Source organism: Anguilla anguilla, chromosome 3, assembly GCF_013347855.1.
Source record: "Anguilla anguilla isolate fAngAng1 chromosome 3, fAngAng1.pri, whole genome shotgun sequence".
In the NCBI taxonomy this organism is placed as follows: Eukaryota; Metazoa; Chordata; class Actinopteri; order Anguilliformes; family Anguillidae; genus Anguilla; species Anguilla anguilla.
In genome coordinates, this window is record NC_049203.1 from 69,500,213 (window position 1) to 69,519,351 (window position 19,139).

Consider the following 19,139-nt stretch of genomic DNA (forward strand, 5'->3'; position numbering starts at 1 on the left):
GGTGCTGTGATGGATAGATTTCTGCGAAGGTCTTTTTCTGTGAAAGAGATGGTGCTGTGATGGATAGATTTCTGCGAAGGTCTTTTTCTGTGAAAGAGATGGTGCTGTGATGGATAGATTTCTGTGAAGGTCTTTTTCTGTGAAAGAGGTGGTGCTGTGATGGGTAGATTTCTGTAAAGGTCTTTTTCTGTGAAAGAGCTGGTGCTGTGATGGATAGATTTCTGCGAAGGTCTTTTTCTGTGAAAGAGATGGTGCTGTGATGGATAGATTTCTACTAGGGTCTTTTTCTGTGAAAGAGGGGACAGCCTGCTGTCGTATCCCAGATGTTAGACCTGCCTACGCAAGGTCAAGCCTCAGCAATATCGAGTCATATTCCATTAACCTGCATCTCGGCGCCTGGGTCGGTCACCAGCGCCCAGTGTACTCCAGGCAACCCCCCCCGATGCATCCCGGGTCAAATCCCAAATTGCACGGCACTGAACAACAATTACCGTCCCGTAGCTCCATCAGCCATAGCTTTTAGAATTTTTTCAAAATAAAATATTTTAACATTTCTATTTTTGGTTCAACTGTTTTGGTCAGTCGGGCCTGAGCAGCTTTTCTTCTGCTTACCGATTACGCCCACCTCTCTCTCTCTCTCTCTCTCTCTCTCTCTCTCTCCCCCCCTCTCTCCCCCTCTCTCTCTCTCTCTCTCTCTCTCTCTCCCCCTCTCTCTCTCTCTCTCTCTCCCTCTCTCTCTCTCTCTCTCTCCCTCCCTCTCTCTCTCTCTCTCTCTCTCTCCCTCCCTCTCCCTCCCTCTCTCTCTCTCTCTCTCCCCCTCTCTCTCTCTCTCCCTCCCTCTCTCTCTCTCTCTCTCCCCCTCTCCCTCTCTCTCCCTCCCTCTCTCTCTCCCCCTCTCTCTCCACCTCTCTCTCTCTGTCCCTTTCTCCCTCTCTCTCTTTCTCCCTCCCTCTCTCTCTCTGTCTCTCTCTCTCTCCCCCTCTCTCCCCCTCTCTCTCTCTCTCTCTCTCTCTCTCCCCCTCTCCCTCTCTCTCCCTCCCTCTCTCTCTCTCTCTCTCTCCCCCTCTCCCTCTCTCTCTCTCTCTCTCTCTCTCTCCCCCTCTCCCTCTCTCCCCCCCCTCTATATCTCCCCCTCTCAGTCTCTCTCTCTCTCTCCCTCTCTCTCTCTCTCCCTCCCTCTCTCTCTCTTTCTCCCCCCTCTCCCCCTCTCCCTCTCTCTCTCTCTCTCTCCCCCTCTCTCTCTCTCTCTCTCTCTCTCTCTCTACCTCTCTCTCTCTCTCTTTCTCCCCCCTCTCCCCCTCTCCCTCTCCCTCTCTCCCCCTCTCTCTGTCTCCCTCTCTCCCTCCCTCTCTCTCTCTCCCTCTCCCTCTCTCCCCCTCTCTCTCTCTCTCTCTCTCTCTGCGGGTTTTTAAAAGCGTATTCCCCTTCTGCTGAAAAGCCTGGCTTTGCTCACTTCTCTGTTTATTCGCTCTCTCATAATATTTGCACACTTTATTCCATTAACGGTCTTTGATGTTTATTTTTGTGAACTTATGCATTTATGCTTTATGAAACATCTTGAAGCTCTTGACTTTCCAAGTGCAGGACAGAGGGAGCAGTGTTAGCTTGGGCAGTGATTTATTCTGTAAATGTATTATATTATTATTTATATTATATTATTATTTAGTAAAATTGTGTGCACGCTGTCCCTGTGTCACAGAGGACCCGGGTGGTACGGATGTACACACCGTATTTTACAGGGGGGTGGAGCTCATTCAGATATTATTGGTACAACACAGAGGGACCTCCTATCACATGTCACCTGTCAGGAGCTGTCATAATATGTCACCTGTCACCATGTCACCTGTCATCACATGTTATCTGTGAGGACCTGTCATATGTCACCTGTCACCACGTCACCTGTCAGGACCTGTGCTTGTGCATCCGTTGTTGAGAACTGTCATTGCATGTCATACTTATGGACATAATAATATGAGCATGTATGGTTAATGCAGATCTGCAGGACAAATGGTTGTGCTGTCAGTAAGTCAGGTGTGGTGTCATAACTTGCTATTTGCTCAACCTTTACAAGTGAAAGGATGAGTTATTTTAAGTAACGAGACAGTCAGTTAATTATTATTTTTTTAATAATATCATTTATTTTATCATTGTGCTTATACGTGTGTTTGTGTGTGTGGGTGTTTGTGTGTGTGCCTGCATTGCACGCGCGCGCGCGCGTGTGCGTGTGCGTGTGCGTCTTTTAAAGTGCACAGTCTTTTAAAGTGCCCACAGCTGCGGGTGTGAGAGGACCGGGTAAATACAGAAATGGGCACACAAACTGAGCCCAGACTCACTGAGCCTCACTCACCAAACGTGCGTACGATCGCATCTGATCGTAAACTGTGCGTAAGAACGTTTCCAGGAACATTTCGATATTCATCTTTTTTTTTTTTGCTTATCTGTATTTGTTCATGGCTGTTTCCTTGATGCTAATCACATGAACAGGATTGCGCATAAAATTTACAGACAGTCAACATTCATCATCTCATACACCTGGGATAGGCACAAAAACAAAGGTCTGCACGTGTGTCACGAATACCATTTTGGTTTTTCGTAGGAACATTTTTTAGGAACAAAAGTAAGAGTAATTTAAGAAAAGTTTTGCGAGTGAGGCCCACTGCCTCCATCCTGTACCCAGGCACTGACCTCATCTGCCCGGTCTTTACACCCGAGCTGTTTTTTACTCCAGACCGTCGCCCACGGCAACATCTTAGCGTAGCATTCGTGTGCGTCGTTCTCACAAATGCTGCCCTTTTTACTTTAACAAGGCTTTAAACTTTTTACATCATTTTTTAAAACTATTTTTCTTCAAGGAACACACTTAGGGAAAATGGAATCCATATAAATATTGTGGCAAGGAATGTTTTTTATCATTATGATAAAGAATATTGTCTGGAAATTGGAATGCAAGTTTTTTTTTTTTTTTGGCAGCATTTGTTCTAATATTGACTGTCAAATCACCATGGAGATTAGCCTCCCGTACACACAAACACACATGCATATGCCTACACACCCTTGCTCGCATGTACGCAAGTACCCTTGCAGTCACACGCACACATAGACCCACACGCTGGGGGTTGGAAATATGACAATTGCATATTGTCATATTATTTAGACAATTCTGTGCCTTTTCACGCTAAATGACATCATTCGGCAGTAATGATATTTCAACCAGTGGTAATGAATTTCATCTCCGTAGTGAAGTAGAACTGCAGTAACACTCCATAATACTTCCCTTCATTCCATTTAATTTAATTAATTAAGTTTTTGTGATCGCATATCTGCATGTTACAAAATGGGCTTGTGAGGGTACGATAACCATCCTGACAAATTCCGTTAACTGCAGTTTCATAGCATCGCTGTGTGTGTGTAATATGGTGCAAAAGCACCGTTATTAATTAATGCAATTAGTATTAACGTGTGTTTACCCACACCTTTGAAACCACGTTCCCCCGTGTTTCTGAAGCATGAAGAAATATGTTGTTATTCACGCTAAGGATTACTCAACATATTTAGAGAAGGTGACATCACATTTAGCTGAACATTTTTAATAATTATGTTATCATGATCACTGTTTATTGAATGTATTAACATGTAATGCAGTGGCATGCACCTTGCACCACCCAAACACTGATATTAATATCACCACTACTGACGGACCTCCTCACACAGCTGCGCATATGTAAACACACAGACACACACTCTCTCTCTTTCACACACACACACACACACACACTCACACTGCAAACTCTCACCCTCTCCACAGTCTGCTTACAGAAATCTCCTTCAGCAGAAATATCAGTTTTGGGTTTGAGCGTAGTCATGTGAATCTGGCAGCATGCACATCCTGATTCTTCCCAGAAATCCATCTATCTCCGCTCTCAAGGGGAACCCCCACCAAAAACACACTGTTCTCACCCAAGCTGCCCTTACGTAATGTTTCATGCAGACGTACCACAGTGATGCTCACAGGTCAGCACAACCTACACTGTTCTTTATAAACGCGTTTTGGTGGATGTGCGTGTTTCAGCCGCGTGAAAGGTTAGCGCAAAGCGCTCTTTATAAACGCGTTTTGGTGGACGTGCGCGCTCCAGCCGGAGCTACCGCGGAGCTGCTCGCGGGACGGCACGGAGCCGCCCCGCGCGTGTTTTCGGGCGGCTGGCTGCGTTCCCGCCGGCCCTGCGCGTTGCGTAATCGGGCCCAGCTGAGCCTCACAGGGTCCGGGGGCCGCGTGCTGCCGAGGTCTGCCTAACCGCATTACGTCAGCCGCGCGGAACACAGAGGCTGCTATTCAGGGGGGGAGGAAGATAAAGCCCGGCAGAACAAGGACGTGATCACATGGCGCACAAAAGCCGTCTTCATCACCGCTTCTCTCGCCGCGCTGTCTGAGGACGTCCCGTCCGAGAGCGGGGACTGTCTGTTTCCTTTTCGCTCGGGGCGTTACCCAGGAGCCACGCAGGCCTTTCTTCATTTTTTATTAATCTTTTTTTTTAACCGGTGTTCATGCCTGGGTTTATGAATTAATCGCCCTTGAAGGCTCCTCCCCTTGGCATTGAGGGGTTTGTCTCGTTCTGCTGGGTCCTCGTTGTGCTGCCGGAGGCGGGACTGCGTCACAGAGCTGTCATCCGTGCTGCTCTGCGCCTGCGGGAAGACGGGCCGGCCTGACCCCGGTCGGCTTGGAAACGGGCCGGCTTGACCCCGGTCGGCTTGGAAACGGGACGGCTCTGTCCCTTTATTAGCAGATTACGGGAGAGGGCCTCTCCGCGCCTCTCCGCAGCCCCTGGCGCCCGCCCGCGCGTTTGAAGGTCGCTCCCGATGCGTTTTGTTGCGTCTAAACAGTGGCCGCCTCGGTAACGATGCGCGGCTGTTAATTAGAATGGGCTAATTATGACGAGGGCCGTGACATTCATTAGCGGGGGGACAGTTATGAAATTTGAGTGCCGGTTATTGTGGCGCGTGTCTCCTAGCAACATGTTTTTTCCCCCGCCGCTCGCTGGCCCGGGCGGTTAGCGGGCGGGCGGGCTGTTCTGGGTCGAATGGGTTCGGCGCCGGTGGAAATGCTTCTGCCCACCGAGTCTTCTGAAGCACAGAGGAGCTACGGGTTTGGCCGTTTGTCGGAAGGAGGGATTCCGACACCCTCCAGAAGTTCTGCATTCAGATTTCTAACACCTTTCTATCTTCATACGTTTCTCCTGAGCAGTTTTTGGTGGGGGGTGGCAGAGGAAGGGATCGGCCTACAGTTGATCTGCTTCAGCTCGGCAATAAGCACAATACCTCGTTCCTCGTTTTAAAATGTATGCTGTCAAACCGAATCACTTCCTTGTATAGATCGGTTTTTTCCCCCCCTCCTTTTATGATTTATACATTTTTGGAAGTGTATTTTCCCTGGATTAATCCAAGGAGCCATGGACCTGAACTGACTGTGTAAAAAGCTGTGACATCGGGCCTCACCACCCCAGCGTTACAGCGCAGTTATAGCACTGCGCAGCTGGGGCTGATGAAGCACAGGGCTGCGGTCCAGCACACTAGAACCAGAACAAGATGCTCCACTCCGCTGCCCAAAATGTCTAATTTAACAGGCTGTGTGTGTTAAGAGTACAGAAGACTTTTAACAGCGTTAAAGCCACGGGCTGAATATATTTATTAATTAATTAATTAATTTATTTATTAAAGACGATAAGATGAGAGCACAGGATTGGCAGAGCACTGAAGGACGCGTGCGTCCCTTGATTACCCATGAGGCTCGAGGAGATGTTGTTGCCGTGGGCTTGTGGGTAATCGGCGGCCGCCCCCCCCCCGTTGCTCCGTGTGGGTCTCCCCTCAGAACGGCTCTCCTCGGCCAACGTTCAGCGAACAAATTGGATGATCTCTAGCCAAGCCCGCGCGGCGCAGGGTGACGCAGGCCGGCCCGTTACTGGACGGATATTCGGCTTTTCCTCGATCGTTTCGTAATGTCTGGCAGTGGCGATGGCACGTCAGACTCAGTTGTTTTCTTTTTTCGGTTTCCTGTACTAAATGGAAGTGCACTCCTGTTCCCCGGGGGGAAGGGGGGCGGGGGGGCTGAAGGGTGCTCCGCTGGTGCGGATGGGGCCGTAGCCGTTGGTCTTTTTCGGGGTTTCAGGGTAAGGATGGAATGGCTGCATTTGAACGCCGCCTTTAGCTTTCAGTAGGAACTGGGCCCCTGCCACAGTGTCTGCAGGCTTTTGTGTTTGTCTTTCACTCAACAGCCAATTAAGGCCCTTGGAGAACAAGGTGAGTGGACTCTTTAAGCCAATCAGTGACTTAAATGAACCACTCAAGCTCAAATGTACCAAAGACCAGCAGGCGCTGTGGCCCCCCCAGGACTGGGGTTAGACGCCCCTGTGAACTGGTCAGTGGGAGGGTGAGGGGGAGTGGAAACGATTTCTGCTCTCTTGCTGTTTGCCTCAAAGAGAGGCCCCCCCCCCATGCAGCACGTGGCCTCTGTTTGTGGGAGAGGATATATCTGGACCGGCTTTGCGTCTGTTTGAAGCGGAAGATGAATTGGAAACACCTTTCTTCCGTTCAGCGATGGCCTCCCCTTTCTTCTTCAAAGGTGCGATTCGCGCGGTGACATTTGCCGCCTCTTGCTGTTAAAGATCACATTCCTGTAATGGACGCCCCCCCCCCCTTCCCCTTCCCCTTCCCCTTTTTTTAGACGTCCCACCGATACCTCTTCAGCACAAACCAGCCCACGTGAATTTGAGATTAGCCCGTCATCACGGCAGAAATAAATAAACCTTTCTGGTTAGCAACGCGCAATTCAGCGACTGGGATACTTTGTGAACAGTGCAGCGATTTGACTTGACATTTAAGGAGCCCGACTGAAATATGGCCCTCCTGTAACGCTGCTCTGCCCTTCTGTGATATGTCACGTAAGCATCTGCTTCCAGATAAAAAAGGAGACCTTTCTGTGAGGGGGTGAGGAACGAGTTCCAGGTGGAGGTGTGTAGTTCGGTGGGGGCGGTTTGAGTCGGGACGCCGGACGTGAATCATTGTGCTTTTCGCAGAAAGGGGGAGAGAGAGAGAGAGAGAGGGCCTGAGAGAGAGAGAGAGTGAGAGAGAGAGAGAGAGAGGGAGAGAGAGAGGGAGAGAGAGGGAGAGAGATTTTTTAACATATGGTTAAAAATAAATAAATCTATTGGCATCTGTGACAAAAACATATATTTGTGTGCAGCCTACACTCCTCCATCAGAGTCTTCCTACTTCACTGAGGAGTTCTTCAACACCCTCCACACAGAAATTGTCCATTTCCAGGCCCAGGGAAATGTGATGATCTGTGGAGACTTTAATGCCCGCACAGGCACAGAAAATGACTGCATAGAGTCAAAAGGAAATAATCATGTGTTTGGACAGACCCCTCTGCACCTCACACCCACACAAATAAAAAGAAACAACTCAGACAAAATAGTGAACAAGAATGGAAGAGAGTTAGTGCATCTCTGTCAAGCTTTAGGTCTGTATATCCTTAATGGCAGGATCAGAGGGGACTCCTTAGGGCGGTTCACGTATTCTTCAGCTCTTGGGAGTAGTGTAGTTGATTATGCAATCACTGACATGGACCCCTCCTCTATCAGTGCATTTACTGTCAGGCAGCAAACTCCCCTCTCAGACCACAATCAAATAAATGTGTTCCTGAAAAAAACTGTACATATGAAAAAATCTGAAAAACAGCCCAGTAAGCTCTACAATCTCACCCAATCATACAGATGGGCACAAGACAGCAAAGATAAATATATCAAAGCAATCAGTTCAAATGAGTTAACTAACACTATTAACATTTTTAACAACACACATTACCAGAATAATAATGAAGGAATTAATCTGGCAGTTAATGACATTAATTGTATTTTTTACAAAGCAGCAATTGATGCCAGCCTTCTAAAAACAAAGCACAAAAATGTGAAACAAAAACCTACTGAAAAATGGTTTGATTCAGAATGCAAAGATATAAGAAAACAACTGAGACAAATATCAAACCAAAAACATAAACAGCAGGATAACCAAGATTTACGCCTCAAGTATTGTGAAATACTTAAACAATACAAACAAACCCTAAAAATAAAGAAACAAAGCTACATCAATAAACAACTAATCGAAATTGAAGAATCAATCAATCAAAATCAGTTCTGGGATATGTGGAATAACTTGAGCACAACAGCACCACAAGAATTGGCTGTACAAGATGGAACCATTTGGAAAGACTATTTTGAGAATCTATACAAAGATATCCCGCAAAAAGACTTAAAATATAATCAGAATATAATTAAAGACAAACTAAACCACCTTGAATCAACAATTAAAAACAATCAAAATCCATTAGATAACCCAATCTCATTGCTAGAACTGACTGAAAAACTCCAGTCTTTAAAACCAAAAAAAGCTTGTGGTCCTGACAGCATCAGAAATGAGATGCTAAAACACAGCGCTACTGAGCTGCAGAAGGCTGTGCTGAAGTTATTCAACCTGGTACTGAGCTCTGGCTGCTTTCCTGACATCTGGAACCAGGGGCTTATATCCCCGATTCACAAAAGTGGAGACAAATTGGACCCTAATAATTACCGAGGCATTTGTGTAAGCAGTAATCTGGGGAAGTTATTTTGCAGCATTCTTAATACAAGACTTTTAAACTTCCTTAACGAGCACAATGTCTTGAGTAAGAGTCAGATTGGCTTTCTACCAAACCACCGTACAACTGATCATATTTACACCCTACACACCCTAATAAATAAACATGTACACCAAACAAAAAATGGAAAAATTTTTGCATGTTTCATTGACTTCAAAAAAGCCTTTGATTCTATTTGGCACCATGGCCTATTCTATAAAATTATTCAAAGTGGTGTAGGGGGTAAAGTTTATGACATATTTAAATCTATGTATACAGGAAACAAGTGTGCGGTACGAATTGGCAATAAAAGAACAGAGTTCTTCACGCAAGGACGTGGTGTGAGACAGGGCTGTAACCTCAGTCCAGCATTGTTCAATATATACATTAATGAGTTAGCGGTGTTGTTGGAACAGTCTGCAGCTCCTGGTCTCACACTGTGTGACAAAGAAATCAAATGTTTGCTTTATGCAGATGATCTGGTCCTGCTGTCACCCACAGAAAAAGGGTTACAGCAACACCTAGATCTTCTTCAGCAATACTGCCAGAACTGGGCCCAGGCAGTAAATTTTAAAAAGACAAAAATCATGATTTTTCAAAAGAAGCCCAGATGTCAGGAAAACAGATACAAATTAACTCTAGGTAACACCGCCCTAGAGCACTCTATGAATTATACCTACCTTGGTCTGACTATCACTGCATCAGGAAGTTTCCGCATGGCAGTAAATGCATTAAAAGAAAAAGCTCGAAGAGCAACATATGCAATAAAAAGACAACTTTTCAAACTAAATATCCCAATTAGAATCTGGTCCAAATTATTTGACAGTGTAATTCAGCCTATTGCGCTTTATGGAAGTGAGGTCTGGGGTCCACTCAGTCAGCAAGACTACACTGCATGGGACAAGAATCCAATTGAATCCCTACATACTGAATTCTGCAGAAATATCTTGCAAATACAAAGGAAAACACCTAACAACGCATGTAGGGCAGAATTAGGCCGATTCCCATTGGTAATAAATATACAAAAAAGAGCTCTAAAATTCTGGATACATCTCAAATCAAGTCCCAATAACACGCTACAATTTAAAGCGCTAAAATCCCAAGAACTGAACCCAGAAAAGAGTCCCCTCAGTCAGCTGGTACTGAAGCTTACTAATTCTATAACCCAAACTAACCTGCATCACGCTCAGACCAGCACTGCTTACCAGCCGCAAATCAGAATAACCCAAATTATGCAACAAACAAAAAATTTGTATTTGGAACATTGGGATAAAGAAACCAAAACACAAAGTCGACTAAATTGCTATCGAACCCTGAAAAAAGATTATACTCCAGCAGAGTATCTCTTCTCTGTCAGAGATACAAAGCAGAGACGGATCCTGACCAAATACAGACTCAGTGACCACACCCTTGAAATTGAAAAAGGCAGACACAGAAATTCATGGTTACCAAAAGAAAAACGAATATGTGGTCACTGTAAGACAGGAGAGGTTGAGACAGAGATGCACTTCCTCCTAAATTGTACAAAATATACAAATATTAGAAAAATATATTACCAAAAATTTTCAGAAATTATACATAACTTCCATTCTTTATCAAAGAACGAAAAGTGTGCAGTCCTATTAGGACAAGGACCAACAGCCCCAATTGCAGCTCAATATGTCTCAGCATGCCATAACCTGAGGGACACTGAGTGACCATTGTACATAATTATAATTATCTATTTATTTATTTTATTTTATTTTATTTTATTAATAATAATAATAATAATAATAATAATAATAATAATAATAATATATATTATTTTTTTATTTTATTTTTTATTTTTTATTTATTTTAATAGAATGTTCATTATTAGTATTCCACTGTAAATATGTATTTTGAAATGATTTATGATGCTTTGGCAATATGTACCTATGTATTTCCTGCCAATAAAGCAATTTGAATTTGAATTTGAATTTGAGAGAGAGAGAGAGAGAGAGTGAGAGAGAGAGAGAGAGAGAGAGAGAGAGAGAGAGAGAGAGAGAGAGAGAGAGAGGGAGGGAGAGGGAGAGGGAGAGAGAGAGAGAGAGGGACAGAGAGAGAGCGAGAGAGAGAGAGAGAGAGAGGGCCTGAGAGAGAGAGAGAGAGAGAGAGAGAGAGAGGGCACCCTGCCCCGCACCGTTTCTCAGACTCGCGCCCTTTCCCTTTGTCTCCGCGCGGTTAGCGCGTTCCCCGTCTGTGGAATGGGGCCTTTCTGGGTTTGGTTTATCGCCTTACAGTCTGCACAATGCATACATGAGGCTGCTGTGTGTTGGGAAACATCAACTCTGTCGTAAACCCACCCCAGAAATACCGCTCTGTTAACGGAAAAGGGTAAATGGCCAGCGCAGGTTTATTGAATAAATCTAATCTGGGCTGCTAGGGGCCGGTTTCCTCTTCCTTTTTCCCTGTCAGTGGCGATTTAGGGTTTTTTTTTGATCTGCCGTCCAGCTTTTCTCCCGTTTCCTGTCGTCGGCGCGTTTCTGAGCTTTGTTCCGTTTGCGTTTCTGCTCTGCGTCTTTGTGTTTGACGTCTTTATAAAAGCGCATCACAGAGACGGTGGATCCGTGAGCACGCCCCGATTGGCTGGGGTTATGGGGATGATTAGGCCCACCTGACGCAGCCTCGCTGGAAGCCTGGCTCGTCTTACGCACGGCTGGCCCCGGCACACCCCCCACCCCCCCCCCCCCCCCCGCCCCCCACCCCCATAACCAAATTTGGGCCCTGGACGGTTTTCCCTGGCGGCTGAATCACAGCTTCTTTCTGTATTTGGAAAAGCTGCTTTGAGTCTCTCTCTTGCGTCAGCCATGGCCCCAGTGCAGCCTGGGATAGTTTTTTTTCCCGGTTTGAGCAGCTAGCTGATCCCTGGGGAACGTTTGAAGCGTTGTCCCTCAGGATGTCCTCAGGATACTCTGCCAGGGCTCTACAGGGTTCCGCAGGGTTCTACGCAGGGTTCTACAGGCTTCCGCAGGGTTCTACAGGGTTCTACAGGGTTCCGCAGGGTTCTACAGCGTTCCGCAGGGTTCTACAGTGTTCCGCAGGGTTCTACAGGGTTCCGCAGGGTTCTACAGGGTTCCGCAGGTTTCTACAGGGTTCTGCAGGGTTCTACAGGGTTCTACAGGGTTCCGCCCCAGGATTACGGGACATCAGTGCATCCCGCGGAGCAGAACCCGCTCTGTCTGTTTGCTTTGACCTGCGTTAGAGAAAGGCCCACAGGCCCTTACAGAGGTCAGGCGGGGGAAGCTCTCGTCTGCTGGGGCCAGGGAAGGAAGGGTGTGTTGGTCTTTTTTTTGCTTCAGGGTTGTTTGAGGTTCTCTTCTGCAGCCACGTATCACAGGGGAGACGGGGAAGCGAGGGAGAGAGGAGAGAGGAGAGCGTAAACGAGGGAGAGAGGAGAGAGGAGAGCGTAAACGAGGGAGAGAGGAGAGAGGAGAGCGTAAACGAGGGAGAGAGGAGAGAGGAGAGCGTAAACGAGGGAGAGAGGAGAGAGGAGAGCGTAAACGAGGGAGAGAGGAGAGAGGAGAGCGTAAACGAGGGAGAGAGGAGAGAGGAGAGCGTAAACGAGGGAGAGAGGAGAGCGTAAACGAGGGAGAGAGGAGAGCGTAAACGAGGGAGAGAGGAGAGAGGAGAGCGTAAACGAGGGAGAGAGGAGAGAGGAGAGCGTAAGCGAGGGAGAGAGGAGAGCGTAAACGAGGGAGAGAGGAGAGAGGAGAGCGTAAGCGAGGGAGAGAGGAGAGAGGAGAGCGTAAGCGAGGGAGAGAGGAGAGAGGAGAGCGTAAACGAGGGAGAGAGGAGAGAGGAGAGCATAAAGGAGGGAGAGAGGAGAGAGGAGAGCGTAAGCGAGGGAGAGAGGAGAGAGGAGAGCGTAAACGAGGGAGAGAGGAGAGAGGAGAGCGTCATCGCCCTGCATGTCAGAAACGGCAGGACTGTCGCCACGTTAACTTCTGGGATTAGTTGATGTCACTGACTAGCTCCTGAATTCTAGAACTGCACGTAGCCAAACTGCCAGCCTGCTCTTTATTCAGCTGCTTCAGCATTCCATCGCAGGTGTGCCTGTTACACACGGGTCAGTGAAACTGCTGGTGAGAGATGGACCAGGAAGCTGCAGTCAAGCAGAGAGAGACAGAGACAGAGAGTCTTTGAAATATTGGCAGTAATTCATAATTATTGCCGTCGAAGACAGAGAATTATCAACCGGAAGAGATAATTCAGTATAAGCTTATCACTGACATCTAAAAACCAGTTTGTCACCCTGTATGACTAGTGCTGTACCTGTAATCATTGAAACTGGCAATCCTCACTAGATAGAACTACAAAAACTGTTGTTGTCAGAGCAACAGTTCAGACGTACAGATTAGACATAGTGCAGCAGTTGGCTAATATGATGTTTACAAATTTGATTTCTTAGAAAATATTCCAGATCTATTAATGTCTTCAAAGACTTGAATAACCCCATTTTATTCATCTCATGATAATCAGCTGGTTGTCCTGTGTTTTTTTTTTCTCTTCTCTGTAAGAAAGTAATTTCCCATAGGACCACTACCATCGCTTTTGTTTTTGAAGTGCTGCCACCCAGTGGAATGAACGGTACTGCACCTGGCCCTTTTGTGTACAGTAAAATCTGAGCGCTTTAAATGTACTTGAGCTCTCAAATGCTGCTCATCCTGCACGTTGCTCCCGTGTGAAATGTCTGCATTCAGGGAGTATAAATCAGGGGGTGCGGTGACTGGCTCTCCTCCCGCACACAGAGCTAACGCTCTTACTGCCGCCTGGGAATTCGTTTTACTAGATAGTTACAGTTCAGTACATTTCAATAACAATGCATTAAAGCTAACATGCTCCATAGCATGTTCTCATGTACAGGCGCAATTTTATATCGCCCCCCGCCCCCCCCCCCCCACATCTAGTCTAGTCTTAGAGGTTCTCCCCACGGTCTCCCCCCCCCCCCCCCCCCCACCCCTCCAGGTTGGCGCATGACTGGCATTAAACTGGCGGAAAACAGCGTGTGGCTTTGTGTGGGCGGCGAGGTCACGCTGAGGAGAGCTAGCGCTCGCTACGCTTAGCGTCCTGCGGCTGCTATGAGGACTGTGTCACACGCGGGTGCGTGTGAGGGCTCTGCTTCCTCTGAGGGAGGGGGAGAGGGAGGGAGGGGGAGAGGGAGGGAGAGATGGATGGAGGGAGAGAGGGAGGGAGGGAGGAAGGGAGGGAGAGAGGGAGGGAGGGAGAGGTGGAGGGGGAGGGAGGGAGGGAGGGGTGGAGGGAGAGAGGGAGGGAGGGAGAGAGGGATGCAGGGAGGGCAGGAGAGAGGGAGGGAGAGAGGGATGCAGGGAGGGAGGGAGAGAGAGAGGGAGGGAGGGATGGAGAGATGGAGGGAGAGAGGGGAGAGGGATGCAGGGAGGGAGGGAGGGATGGAGAGATGGAGGGAGAGAGGGATGCAGGGAGGGAGGGAGGGAAGGAGAGGAGGGGTGTAAATCAGGGGGCTCTGCTGAGCAGATATGGACGTGCGGACGCTGTCGCGCTCCTGGGTTTTACGAGTCGCAGAGCAATCAGTAACCGCCCCCCGGCTGGAGTGATGTTCCGCCTCCCGAGGTACGCCACCGAGAAGCGATTCAGCCGTTTCCCGGTAACCACGGACGCGGGCCTGCGACGCCGGGCTCGCCCCCGCTTCCTCCCATCCGCAGAGGCGACCGACGATAACATTCCCCCAAAATATAATGATGCAGAAACTGCATGGGGGAAAAATGCAGAAATGCACAGCACGTGTTCCAGGGGGATTGTGTCATGTGTTGAGGATTTGGCGGCCTGCTGGAGTGTGTTAATATCGCGGGAGAACGCCTGCCCGACGCGTTCGTTACATTCACATCGACAGAAATGAGTCACATTCTTAATTTGAGATCCTCTTAGATTGAGAAGAATCGTTTTCCCCCTCCACAGAAAAATCATCGGAGTGTCGCAGTCTAGCCAGAAGAAGAGCTCGGCGGTCTTGTTGTGTGAAGCACAAAGAGGTTGTCATGAGAATGAAGCCGACTTTTGTTCTGTGCGTTGATATTGATTAACAGGACAATGAATGGTTTGACTGTTAATTGCGGATCGTAAATGGAAAGAGGCTGAGAGTAATGATCAGATTTGAGGTAAATTTTGCGCCGTCTCTGTTTATGGCTCTGCTGCCACTGCTGTAGTAAATGTACCCCCCCCCCCCCCCCCCCCCCACCGCCTGGCCCATCAACTTTAATTTTCGTGATTAGAAACGTGTTTCTGTTGCATTTGAGAAATGCACGCTTAATGTTGTTCTTCACAATTAAAGCAATGAAACAGTAGAACAGGCAAGCAAAAGCATCTCCTCCCCCCCCCCCCCTCCCCGCCCCCCCCCCATCCCCCCCCCCCCACCCCATCTGCATGTCAGAGCTGTTTCCAGCGAGTTCAGTCTGTATAGCGGGAAATTGGGTTACCGCCAAAAGAGAGGTGTAAGTAAGGCTGATAGTGAGCATGCTCAGTGCGTGTCTGGCTGATGCTGAGCATGCTCAGTGCATGTCTGGCTGATGCTGAGCGTGCTCAGTGCGTGTCTGGCTGATGCTGAGCATGCTCAGTGCATGTCTGGCTGATGCTGAGCGTGCTCAGTGCGTGTCTGACTGATGCTGAGCGTGCTCAGTGCGTGTCTGACTGATACTGAGCATGCTCAGTGCATGTCTGGCTGATACTGAGCATGCTCAGTGCGTGTCTGACTGATACTGAGCATGCTCAGTGCGTGTCTGGCTGATAGTGAGCATGCTCAGTGCGTGTCTGGCTGATAGTGAGCGTGCTCAGTGCGTGTCTGGCTGATACTGAGCGTGCTCAGTGCATGTCTGACCGATACTGAGCATGCTCAGTGCATGTCTGGCTGATGCTGAGCATGCTCAGTGCGTGTCCGGCTGATAGTGAGCATGCTCAGTGCGTGTCCGGCTGATAGTGAGCATGCTCAGTGCGGGTCCGGCTGATAGTGAGCATGCTCAGTGCGTGTCTGGCTGATAGTGAGCGTGCTCAGTGCGTGTCTGGCTGATACTGAGCATGCTCAGTGCGTGTCTGGCTGATGCTGAGCATGCTCAGTGCATGTCTGGCTGATGCTGAGCGTGCTCAGTGCGTGTCTGACTGATGCTGAGCGTGCTCAGTGCGTGTCTGACTGATACTGAGCATGCTCAGTGCATGTCTGGCTGATACTGAGCATGCTCAGTGCGTGTCTGACTGATACTGAGCATGCTCAGTGCGTGTCTGGCTGATAGTGAGCATGCTCAGTGCGTGTCTGGCTGATAGTGAGCGTGCTCAGTGCGTGTCTGGCTGATACTGAGCGTGCTCAGTGCATGTCTGACCGATACTGAGCATGCTCAGTGCATGTCTGACTGATGCTGAGCATGCTCAGTGCGTGTCTGGCTGATACTGAGCATGCTCAGTGCGTGTCTGGCTGATACTGAGCATGCTCAGTGCGTGTCTGGCTGATACTGAGCATGCTCAGTGCATGTCTGGCTGATACTGAGCATGCTCAGTGCATGTCTGGCTGATAGTGAGCGCGCTCAGTGCATGTCTGGCTGATAGTGAGCATGCTCAGTGCGTGTCTGGCTGATGCTGAGCATGCTCAGTGCGTGTCTGGCTGATAGTGAGCATGCTCAGTGCGTGTCTGGCTGATAGTGAGCGTGCTCAGTGCGTGTCTGGCTGATACTGAGCGTGCTCAGTGCATGTCTGACCGATACTGAGCATGCTCAGTGCATGTCTGACTGATGCTGAGCATGCTCAGTGCGTGTCTGGCTGATACTGAGCATGCTCAGTGCGTGTCTGGCTGATACTGAGCATGCTCAGTGCATGTCTGGCTGATACTGAGCATGCTCAGTGCGTGTCTGGCTGATACTGAGCATGCTCAGTGCATGTCTGGCTGATAGTGAGCATGCTCAGTGCGTGTCTGGCTGATACTGAGCGTGCTCAGTGCGTGTCTGGCTGATAGTGAGCATGCTCAGTGCATGTCTGGCTGATAGTGAGCGCGCTCAGTGCATGTCTGGCTGATAGTGAGCATGCTCAGTGCGTGTCTGGCTGATGCTGAGCATGCTCAGTGCGTGTCTGGCTGATACTGAGCATGCTCAGTGCGGGTCTGGCTGATACTGAGCATGCTCAGTGCGTGTCTGGCTGATACTGAGCATGCTCAGTGCGTGTCTGGCTGATACTGAGCGTGCTCAGTGCGTGTCTGGCTGATAGTGAGCATGCTCAGTGCGTGTCTGGCTGATAGTGAGCATGCTCAGTGCGTGTCTGGCTGATAGTGAGCATGCTCAGTGCGTGTCTGGCTGATACTGAGCATGCTCAGTGCGTGTCTGGCTGATACTGAGCATGCTCAGTGCGTGTCTGGCTGATAGTGAGCATGCTCAGTGCGTGTCTGGCTGATGCTGAGCATGCTCAGTGCGTGTCTGGCTGATACTGAGCATGCTCAGTGCGTGTCTGGCTGATAGTGAGCATGCTCAGTGCGTGTCTGGCTGATGCTGAGCATGCTCAGTGCGTGTCTGGCTGATAGTGAGCATGCTCAGTGCATGTCTGGCTGATAGTGAGCATGCTCAGTGCATGTCTGGCTGATACTGAGCATGCTCAGTGCGTGTCTGGCTGATAGTGAGCGTGCTCAGTGCATGTCTGGCTGATACTGAGCATGCTCAGTGCGTGTCCGGCTGATAGTGAGCATGCTCAGTGTGTGTCTGGCTGATACTGAGCATGCTCAGTGCGTGTCTGGCTGATACTGAGCGTGCTCAGTGCGTGTCTGGCTGATACTGAGCGTGCTCAGTGCGTGTCTGGCTGATGCTGAGCATGCTCAGTGTGTGTCTGGCTGATACTGAGCGTGCTCAGTGCGTGTCTGGCCTGGCCTTGGGGGGCTAGGTTTTTTTTCCTTTTTAATTTAGTCACTTAAATGAGGATGCATTTTAGGGTGTAAATGCTGCACACATGCCACATCTAGACTATGCTTAAATGTGAGTAGCATTAAAGACCATTCATCCTCATCTTAAATGAAATGCAACAGATGTTCTCACTGAAGAATGAAATGAAACACAGGCTTTGGAAATGAACACATAAAAAAAACAGTAATAACCGAGGACATGACCTCTGTGTCCTCGGTGGTAGTCACGACCCTGCTGAAATGTCATCTCAGACCGTGTCAGGCCTGGTCTTCCTCAACACCAAGGACTTCTGGTTTGGACTCGCACTGGAGTCCTGGTGAGCTGCTGTACTCAATAATAATAATGATAATAATCATATTGACAGTGTTTTGTTGCTGTTGGGGTTTTTTTTGGGGGGGGGGGGGTGCAGCTGCGCCTGCGCTGACCCGACCCGTACGCGGTGTCCCGAGCGGCAGCGTTATCGGCCCAGCGACGGGAACACTGCGAGCGGTGCGGCGAGGGGCGGCGGGGGGGGCGGCGTTGGGTGCCTGTCCTCGATGACTGAGCCCACATCCCGGCTCCGAATCGTCTGTGGCCTGTGATTTAACCTGCAGAGAGGGAAAAACACCCCACAGTGGACACGCTTCACCCGGGGAGGGGGGCCGGTGTGGTCAGGTGACACGCTTCACCCGGGGAGGGGGTCCGGTGTGGTCAGGGGACACGCTTCACCCGGGGAGGGGGTCCTGTGTGGTCAGTGGACACGGTGTACCCGGGGAGGGGATCCGGTGTGGTCAGTGGACACGGTGTACCCGGGGAGGGGGTCCGGTGTGGTATCACTGGAATTAGAGAATAATCAGATCAGTGCACAAGGCCTGTTCTGCATTCATTACACTGCAAAATAGAGGGTTTGAGAGCAAGATATTTTGTTTTTTTTTGGGAGAAATTAATTGCAGTCGCATATTTACATGGACCGTCAATTTGCGGGGGATTGTGTACTTCGAGAAATAATTGGTGGAGGATTTTCAGGGAAGCTTACTTCACAAGATTATAACCAGATGCCATCGGGTTTTGGCTAATCGTTTCACGCCCCTGAGCGTAATTGGGAGTAAAAGGCCTATAAAAACAGCGACAGTATGCACTCTTGAGCTGTGTTCTGGGTTATGATTGGTCAGCGCTTTGCAGGAGAAATGCGAGCAGAGGAGCATTGCAGAGATCAGTGAAATCTCATTTCCATTGTGTCCATGTACATTTGGGGAGGGGGGGGGAGGGGGTGTCCCAGTGCACCCTGGCTTTGTGGATCCATGATACTCAGTTTAATGATAAAGTTCTCTGGGTTCAGCCGGTCCCTGGACCAGCCCGACCTGAGAGCACAGCGTGCGGTTCAGTCCATGGAGTCCCGCTGGAGCACAGGAGCAGGAGCGCCCGATCCTGTCCTCAGAAGGACCAGGGTGGGTGCAGGTGTTTGTTTTAGACCAGCCCCACTGCACCCAACTCAGCTAATTAACTGATCATGATCTTTACTGAAGACCTTGATAAATAGAATCAGGTGTCTCAGTGCTGGGCTATAACAAGCA

The 19,139-nt window shown here is 49.0% G+C and overlaps 1 protein-coding gene across 1 annotated transcript in view; it reads left to right on the forward strand.

Annotated features, from left to right (window-relative positions):
- adcy5 (adenylate cyclase 5) overlaps positions 1-19,139 on the forward strand; it is a 92,698-nt gene that overhangs the window by 44,535 nt on the left and 29,024 nt on the right. The gene's annotated exons all lie outside the window — the stretch shown is intronic.